This window comes from Carassius carassius, chromosome 2 (genome assembly GCF_963082965.1).
Source record: "Carassius carassius chromosome 2, fCarCar2.1, whole genome shotgun sequence".
In the NCBI taxonomy this organism is placed as follows: Eukaryota; Metazoa; Chordata; class Actinopteri; order Cypriniformes; family Cyprinidae; genus Carassius; species Carassius carassius.
The window spans coordinates 39,828,969-39,838,947 of NC_081756.1; the positions used below are offsets into that span (position 1 = coordinate 39,828,969).

At 34.0% G+C, this 9,979-nt stretch overlaps 3 non-coding genes across 3 annotated transcripts; all 3 read left to right on the plus strand.

Moving 5' to 3' along the window:
• The first annotated feature begins 704 nt into the window (after positions 1-704).
• Positions 705-823, plus strand: LOC132112503 (5S ribosomal RNA). Its single transcript, XR_009424968.1, has one exon. It is a non-coding gene; the product is annotated as a 5S ribosomal RNA (ribosomal RNA).
• A 2,166-nt stretch (positions 824-2,989) lies between these two features.
• LOC132112563 (5S ribosomal RNA) lies at positions 2,990-3,108 on the plus strand. The gene has a single exon (XR_009424987.1). It is a non-coding gene; the product is annotated as a 5S ribosomal RNA (ribosomal RNA).
• Positions 3,109-5,271: 2,163 nt separating this feature from the next.
• LOC132112584 (5S ribosomal RNA) lies at positions 5,272-5,390 on the plus strand. Its single transcript, XR_009424992.1, has one exon. It is a non-coding gene; the product is annotated as a 5S ribosomal RNA (ribosomal RNA).
• Positions 5,391-9,979: the final 4,589 nt, after the last annotated feature.

Genomic DNA, 9,979 nt, shown 5'->3' on the forward strand with positions numbered 1-9,979 from the left:
TGATAAAGTTAAAATTAAAAAATAAAAATAAAAATCATTAAACTCGTCAGCAAATATTGTTTCATTGTAGGAAAATATAGGCATGCCCTTTCTGTTTTAAAATCACTACATTCACCCCAAATTACCTGCACTCAAAGTGCATCACCCCAATGTTTTATTTTATTTTATTTCATTTTAATTGGTTTGGTTTTATTTTAACCTTATGACATTTCTGATTTTAAATTCAAAAAATAGGCCCCCATTTACTTCCACTCAAAGTGCCTCAACGCAATATTGATTGTATTTATTGATATGAATTTTATTAATTCATTTAAACATTTTGTTTTAATTGAATTTAACCAGGTTAGAAATTTCCAGTTTTTTAATCAACAAAATCACCCCAAATTACATTCAGTTTAAAGTAAGCCAATATTTGTTTACTTTTATTTAATTCAATTTTAACCAGAAGACATTTGTGATTTTAAAGTTGAGAAACAGGCCCCGATTACTTCCACACAAAGTGCGTCACCGCGACATTGATTTTTGTGAATGTATTTATTTATTAAAATGCATATTTTTTATTGTTACTTATTTCTTTCCCTTAATTTAATTCATATCTAAAAAAGAGAGAAGACTTTTCCACTTTTTTGAGTGGAAAAGGGTCTGTTTCTCTTTCGCCAGCCTGTGTGTCTTCTTTAAATAGCTCGCTCTTGACTGTTGTACTCGCTTACGGCCATACCACCCTGAGCACGCCCGATCTCGTCCGATCTCGGAAGCTAAGCAGGGTCGGGCCTGGTTAGTACTTGGATGGGAGACCGCCTGGGAATACCAGGTGCTGTAAGCTTTTGCTTTTCCTTCAGCTAACACGCTTGTCCAAGGCTCAGCTTTCATTCTAGTTCCTTTACACTTTTAAACGGATTTGCTGCTGCTTCTTTTTTCTGTGTTTTCGCCCACTCTGTGCCATCCTTCTGCTTGCGGTGTGACAAAGGACAGCTCAGCCTCGTCATTCTTCATTTCTCCTGCAGGAGGCGATAGACAGGCCTTTTCTCTGTCTCTACTACAAACTCTTGAGCGCCGCGTGCTCTTTTGGAAATGACACTCCTCTCTTCAGCTTGAGACGGAGCTTCCCAAATTTGATTGTCATCCGAGCCCCTTGGTGGTAAACTACACAGGAGATGTACCCTCTTAGATTTAAAGTTAATTTTTCAATAACTTAACAAAAAACACATTCTCATGTTCATTTTTCACTGATGTTGGTGTGTGATCAAATGATTTGCAAGTAAACAAATGAGACATTTCAGCTATTTTGGTACTTTTTCAGTACTTGGAACAGGACAAGAGTTTTTTATCATCTCAAAAAAAAAAAATTCATTAAACTCATCAGCAAATATTGTTTCCTTGTAGGAAAATATAGGCATGCCCTTTCTGTTTTAAAATCACTACATTCACCCCAAATTACCTGCACTCAAAGTGCATCACCACAGTGTTTTATTTTGTTTTATTTTATTTTATTTTAATTGGTTTGGTTTTATTTTAACCTTATGACATTTCTGATTTTACATTTCAAAAATAGGCCCCCATTGACTTCCACTCAAAGTGACTCAACGCAATATTGATTGTATTTATTGATATTAATTTTATTAATTCATTTAAACATTTTGTTTTAATTTAATTTAAGCTAACCAGGTTTGAAATTTCTGTTTTTAAATCACCAAATTCACCCCAAATTACATTCAATTTGAAGTGCCTAACCGCAGTATTTGTTTACTTTTATTTTTTATTTGGTTCGGTTTGGTTTTATTTGAACCAGATGACATTTCTGATGATAAAGTTAAAATAAAAAAATAAAAAAATTCATTAAACTCGTCAGCAAATATTGTTTCATTGTAGGAAAATATAGGCATGCCCTTTCTGTTTTAAAATCACTAAATTCAACCCAAATTACCTGCACTCAAAGTGCATCACCACAATATTTTATTTTATTTTATTTTATTTTAATTGGTTTGGTTTTACTTTAACCAGATGACATTTCTGATTTTAAATTTCAAAAATAGGCCCCCATTGACTTCCAAGTGACTCAACGCAATATTGATTGTATTTATTGATATTCATTTTATTAATTCATTTCAACATTTTTTTTTAATTTTATTTAAGTTAACCAGGTTTGAAATATCTGTTTTAAAATCACCAAATTCAAACCAAATTACATTAATTTTAAAGTGCCTAACCGCAATATTTGTTTACTTTTATTTTTTAGTTTTTATTTGGTTCGGTTTGTTTTTATTTGAACCAGATGACATTTCTGATGATAAAGTTAAAATTAAAAAATAAAAATAAAAATCATTAAACTCGTCAGCAAATATTGTTTCATTGTAGGAAAATATAGGCATGCCCTTTCTGTTTTAAAATCACTACATTCACCCCAAATTACCTGCACTCAAAGTGCATCACCCCAATGTTTTATTTTATTTTATTTCATTTTAATTGGTTCGGTTTTATTTTAACCTTATGACATTTCTGATTTTACATTTCAAAAATAGGCCCCCATTTACTTCCACTCAAAGTGCCTCAACGCAATATTGATTGTATTTATTGATATGAATTTTATTAATTCATTTAAACATTTTGTTTTAATTGAATTTAACCAGGTTAGAAATTTCCCGTTTTTAAATCAACAAAATCACCCCAAATTACATTCAGTTTAAAGTAAGCCAATATTTGTTTACTTTTATTTAATTCAATTTTAACCAGAAGACATTTGTGATTTTAAAGTTGAGAAACAGGCCCCCATTACTTCCACACAAAGTGCGTCACCGCGACATTGATTTTTGTGAATGTATTTATTTATTAAAATGCATATTTTTTATTGTTACTTATTTCCTTCCCTTAATTTAATTCATATCTAAAAAAGAGAGAAGACTTTTCCACTTTTTTGAGTGGAAAAGGGTCTGTTACTCTTTCGCCAGCCTGTGTGTCTTCTTTAAATAGCTCGCTCTTGACTGTTGTACTCGCTTACGGCCATACCACCCTGAGCACGCCCGATCTCGTCCGATCTCGGAAGCTAAGCAGGGTCGGGCCTGGTTAGTACTTGGATGGGAGACCGCCTGGGAATACCAGGTGCTGTAAGCTTTTGCTTTTCCTTCAGCTAACACGCTTGTCCAAGGCTCAGCTTTCATTCTAGTTCCTTTACACTTTTAAACGGATTTGCTGCTGCTTCTTTTTTCTGTGTTTTCGCCCACTCTGTGCCATCCTTCTGCTTGCGGTGTGACAAAGGACAGCTCAGCCTTGTCATTCTTCATTTCTCCTGCAGGAGGCGATAGACAGGCCTTTTCTCTGTCTCTACTACAAACTCTTGAGCGCCGCGTGCTCTTTTGGAAATGACACTCCTCTCTTCAGCTTGAGACGGAGCTTCCCAAATTTGATTGTCATCCGAGCCCCTTGGTGGTAAACTACACAGGAGATGTACCCTCTTAGATTTAAAGTTAATTTTTCAATAACTTAACAAAAAACACATTCTCATGTTCATTTTTCACTGATGTTGGTGTGTGATCAAATGATTTGCAAGTAAACAAATGAGACATTTCAGCTATTTTGGTACTTTTTCAGTACTTGGAACAGGACAAGAGTTTTTTATCATCTCAAAAAAAAAAATTCATTAAACTCATCAGCAAATATTGTTTCCTTGTAGGAAAATATAGGCATGCCCTTTCTGTTTTAAAATCACTACATTCACCCCAAATTACCTGCACTCAAAGTGCATCACCACAGTGTTTTATTTTGTTTTATTTTATTTTATTTTAATTGGTTTGGTTTTATTTTAACCTTATGACATTTCTGATTTTACATTTCAAAAATAGGCCCCCATTGACTTCCACTCAAAGTGACTCAACGCAATATTGATTGTATTTATTGATATTAATTTTATTAATTCATTTAAACATTTTGTTTTAATTTAATTTAAGCTAACCAGGTTTGAAATTTCTGTTTTTAAATCACCAAATTCACCCCAAATTACATTCAATTTGAAGTGCCTAACCGCAGTATTTGTTTACTTTTATTTTTTATTTGGTTCGGTTTGGTTTTATTTGAACCAGATGACATTTCTGATGATAAAGTTAAAATAAAAAAATAAAAAAATTCATTAAACTCGTCAGCAAATATTGTTTCATTGTAGGAAAATATAGGCATGCCCTTTCTGTTTTAAAATCACTAAATTCAACCCAAATTACCTGCACTCAAAGTGCATCACCACAATATTTTATTTTATTTTATTTTATTTTAATTGGTTTGGTTTTACTTTAACCAGATGACATTTCTGATTTTAAATTTCAAAAATAGGCCCCCATTGACTTCCAAGTGACTCAACGCAATATTGATTGTATTTATTGATATTCATTTTATTAATTCATTTCAACATTTTTTTAATTTTATTTAAGTTAACCAGGTTTGAAATATCTGTTTTAAAATCACCAAATTCAACCCAAATTACATTCATTTTAAAGTGCCTAACCGCAATATTTGTTTACTTTTATTTTTTAGTTTTTATTTGGTTCGGTTTGTTTTTATTTGAACCAGATGACATTTCTGATGATAAAGTTAAAATTAAAAAATAAAAATAAAAATCATTAAACTCGTCAGCAAATATTGTTTCATTGTAGGAAAATATAGGCATGCCCTTTCTGTTTTAAAATCACTACATTCACCCCAAATTACCTGCACTCAAAGTGCATCACCACAATGTTTTATTTTATTTTATTTCATTTTAATTGGTTCGGTTTTATTTTAACCTTATGACATTTCTGATTTTACATTTCAAAAATAGGCCCCCATTTACTTCCACTCAAAGTGCCTCAACGCAATATTGATTGTATTTATTGATATGAATTTTATTAATTCATTTAAACATTTTGTTTTAATTGAATTTAACCAGGTTAGAAATTTCCCGTTTTTAAATCAACAAAATCACCCCAAATTACATTCAGTTTAAAGTAAGCCAATATTTGTTTACTTTTATTTAATTCAATTTTAACCAGAAGACATTTGTGATTTTAAAGTTGAGAAACAGGCCCCGATTACTTCCACACAAAGTGCGTCACCGCGACATTGATTTTTGTGAATGTATTTATTTATTAAAATGCATATTTTTTATTGTTACTTATTTCTTTCCCTTAATTTAATTCATATCTAAAAAAGAGAGAAGACTTTTCCACTTTTTTGAGTGGAAAAGGGTCTGTTTCTCTTTCGCCAGCCTGTGTGTCTTCTTTAAATAGCTCGCTCTTGAATGTTGTACTCGCTTACGGCCATACCACCCTGAGCACGCCCGATCTCGTCCGATCTCGGAAGCTAAGCAGGGTCGGGCCTGGTTAGTACTTGGATGGGAGACCGCCTGGGAATACCAGGTGCTGTAAGCTTTTGCTTTTCCTTCAGCTAACACGCTTGTCCAAGGCTCAGCTTTCATTCTAGTTCCTTTACACTTTTAAACGGATTTGCTGCTGCTTCTTTTTTCTGTGTTTTCTCTTTCTCTGTGCCATCTTTCTGCTTGCGGTGTGACAAAGGACAGCTCAGCCTCGTCATTCTTCATTTCTCCTGCAGAAGGCGATAGACAGGCCTTTTCTCTGTCTCTACTACAAACTCTTGAGCGCCGCGTGCTCTTTTGGAAATGACACTCCTCTCTTCAGCTTGAGACGGAGCTTCCCAAATTTGATTGTCATCCGAGCCCCTTAGTGGTAAACTACACAGGAGATGTACCCTCTTAGATTTAAAGTTAATTTTTCAATAACTTAACAAAAAACACATTCTCATGTTCATTTTTCACTGATGTTGGTGTGTGATCAAATGATTTGCAAGTAAACAAATGAGACATTTCAGCTATTTTGGTACTTTTTCAGTACTTGGAACAGGACAAGAGTTTTTTATCATCTCAAAAAAAAAAAAATCATTAAACTCATCAGCAAATATTGTTTCATTGTAGGAAAATATAGGCATGCCCTTTCTGTTTTAAAATCACTACATTCACCCCAAATTACCTGCACTCAAAGTGCATCACCACAGTGTTTTATTTTATTTTATTTTATTTTATTTTAATTGGTTTGGTTTTATTTTAACCTTATGACATTTCTGATTTTACATTTCAAAAATAGGCCCCCATTGACTTCCACTCAAAGTGCCTCAACGCAATATTGATTGTATTTATTGATATTAATTTTATTAATTCATTTAAACATTTTTTTTTAATTTAATTTAAGCTAACCAGGTTTGAAATTTCTGTTTTTAAATCACCAAATTCACCCCAAATTACATTCAATTTGAAGTGCCTAACCGCAGTATTTGTTTACTTTTATTTTTTATTTGGTTCGGTTTGGTTTTATTTGAACCAGATGACATTTCTGATGATAAAGTTAAAATAAAAAAATAAAAAAAATCATTAAACTCGTCAGCAAATATTGTTTCATTGTAGGAAAATATAGGCATGCCCTTTCTGTTTTAAAATCACTAAATTCAACCCAAATTACCTGCACTCAAAGTGCATCACCACAATATTTTATTTTATTTTATTTTATTTTAATTGGTTTGGTTTTACTTTAACCAGATGACATTTCTGATTTTAAATTTCAAAAATAGGCCCCCATTGACTTCCAAGTGACTCAACGCAATATTGATTGTATTTATTGATATTCATTTTATTAATTCATTTCAACATTTTTTTTAATTTTATTTAAGTTAACCAGGTTTGAAATTTCTGTTTTAAAATCACCAAATTCACCCCAAATTACATTCATTTTAAAGTGCCTAACCGCAATATTTGTTTACTTTTATTTTTTAGTTTTTATTTGGTTCGGTTTGTTTTTATTTGAACCAGATTACATTTCTGATGATAAAGTTAAAATTAAAAAATAAAAATAAAAATCATTAAACTCGTCAGCAAATATTGTTTCATTGTAGGAAAATATAGGCATGCCCTTTCTGTTTTAAAATCACTACATTCACCCCAAATTACCTGCACTCAAAGTGCATCACCACAATGTTTTATTTTATTTTATTTCATTTTAATTGGTTTGGTTTTATTTTAACCTTATGACATTTCTGATTTTAAATTTAAAAAATAGGCCCCCATTTACTTCCACTCAAAGTGCCTCAACGCAATATTGATTGTATTTATTTATATGAATTTTATTAATTCATTTAAACATTTTGTTTTAATTGAATTTAACCAGGTTAGAAATTTCCCGTTTTTAAATCAACAAAATCACCCCAAATTACATTCAGTTTAAAGTAAGCCAATATTTGTTTACTTTTATTTAATTCAATTTTAACCAGAAGACATTTGTGATTTTAAAGTTGAGAAACAGGCCCCCATTACTTCCACACAAAGTGCGTCACCGCGACATTGATTTTTGTGAATGTATTTATGTATTAAAATGCATATTTTTTATTGTTACTTATATCTTTCCCTTAATTTAATTCATATCTAAAAAAGAGAGAAGACTTTTCCACTTTTTTGAGTGGAAAAGGGTCTGTTTCTCTTTCCCCAGCCTGTGTGTCTTCTTTAAATAGCTCGCTCTTGACTGTTGTACTCGCTTACGGCCATACCACCCTGAGCTCGTAGTGGTGACAGGAAGTGGTACAGCAAGAAAAGCAAGAAGGGAGAAGGAGTGTGTTTGCTTGTGTGGAGTTGGAGTTTTTTTTTCTTTCGAATTGGTTGAGATAATTGTTGCAAAACAGTGCGTGCAGTTTGCGGCCGTCTAATCCTCAAGCAGCTCTTGCTGTTTGAGGATAAACACTTCTAGTAACAAAGGAGGAGACATGGCTGGACAATTGGATAAGGGAAGAGACCGAAACATGTGGGACGCAAGAGGTGAGGAGCGCAGTTATGATAAAGAACTGACGGTGTTGGTGGAGATGGAAGGGGAGGACAGAATCACAATGATGGAACTGTTGAAGACTGTGAAAGAAGAGTGCGGAGGAGTTATTGGTTGTAGATATAAGTCTCCAAAAGAGTATGAATTAACAATGGAGGATGTGAGAGCAAAAGAGAAAATTTTGGATGGTTTGATGATAAAAAAAAGTCGTGTTATGGTAAAAGAAGTGGATTGCATGGAGATGGTTGTTTCTTTTCTAGGACTGCCCATGTACATTCAAGACGAAGAAATATTGGGAAAACTAAAGGATTGGGGAGTAATGGCAGCGTCTAAAATAAAGAGGAGAATGTGGCCAGGAACTGACATTGCGGATGGGACAAGGTTTTTAAAAGTCAAGTTCAACAGTGTCGTCAAATCTTTGCCTTACTCAACGAAGTTTGAAACGCTCAGTGGGACTGAACACTTCAGGGTTATACACGATCGACAAGTCAAGGTTTGCCGTCTGTGTATACAACCGGGGCATGTTGTGAGGGAATGCCCGAGTTTTAGATGTTTTAGATGCGACAAACAAGGACATTATTCAAGAGAGTGCAAGGAGGAGAAGTGTGGCGTGTGCGGAATGCGACCAGGACGCTGTGTGTGTGAAACGCCGGCAGTGATGGAAGAGGAGAACAGCGAGGAGGAAACGTCGGATCTATACGAGGTGGAGGAGAGCGAAGAGGAAGAGAGTTTAAATGTAGAAGGAGAGGAGAGCCAAATTTCCAGGGGAAGGGAAGAGACAGCGACGACATGGGAAGACATTGGAAGTGAGAACAGCCGGCAGCGGATGAGAGAGAGAAAAAAGAAAGAGTGTACGCCTGGTAAAGAGATGGATCCTAAAGATTTGGAGTGTGAGGATGGAGACCGGAATAAGGTTAAAAGTAAAGATGAAGGTGATGATGCCAAAAAGAAGGAAGAAGAACATTTGAGGGGGAAACGAATGAAGAAAGACGAGGGGGGAGGAAAGGAGGGAGAAGTGCTAGAGAATCGTGTGACAAACGCGGAGGAAGATATGGACACGAGTGAGGGGAAAAGTATGATGAATAAAAGAAAGAAGAAAAGAGCGGAGGAGCACAAGGCAGAAAGTAAGAGTTTGAGTTAATTTGAATGGGTATATGTATATATTTATTTTTTATTTTTTTTCATAATGTGGGGTGTTTTGCACATTGTGAGTTTAAACAGTAATGGGTTAAGAGACCTGAATAAGTTTGAGAGGGTGAAGAGATTGTTAAAAGCTGATGTGCTATGTTTACAAGAGACGCACTGGACAGGGGACATAATGGATAATATAAAAAATAAATGGGAGGGAGAAATTTATGTAGGTAAGTCACGGGAATGTAAATGCCTGTGGAGTGGCCATTTTGACGAAAAGAGAAAGAGTGCAAAATGTGCAACAGATTTATAAAGATGGAAGCGGGAGATTGTTAGGGATTGAATTTATGTTTTGCAATGAATTGTTTAGGCTTATAAATATTTATGCACCGAATGTAGAGGTTGACAGAAAAGAAGTCTTTAATGAAATAAAGACACTATGTAAAGGAAAGTGTATAGTGGTTGGGGACTTTAATGTATGGTGCTCCAGACTGGACGCTTCAAGTAGTGCCAATTTTAAAACTGATGGGTCAAGAAAGATCTTATTAGAGTGGATGCGGAGTGATGATATAGTTGATGTGTGGAGGGAAGAGAATCCATATAAGAGAGAATTTTCGAGAAGACAAATGGTGATGGGTAACTTGAAACAGAGTCGTATAGATCTATGTTTGATGAAAAGAGAAATTCTAAAATATGTCAAGAATGTGAAATATAGTTTTGTTGGTTTAAGTGATCATGCAGTGATGACAGTTAAGATATGTGTTACAGGGGAGAAGAGGGGAGGGGGAGTGTGGTGTTTAAATTCAAATCTGTTAAATGAAATGGCATATAAGGAAAGCATTGTAAAATGTATAAAGTATGAAATGCAGAACCCAGTATATGAAGAAAATATATGTGAGTGGTGGGAGGAAATGAAAAGGAAAATAAAAAAAAAGAAGTATTAGATACTCAAAACAGAGGGATTTTATGAAGAGGAGTAAAGTAGAAGTATTGGAAAATGCTTTAAAAGA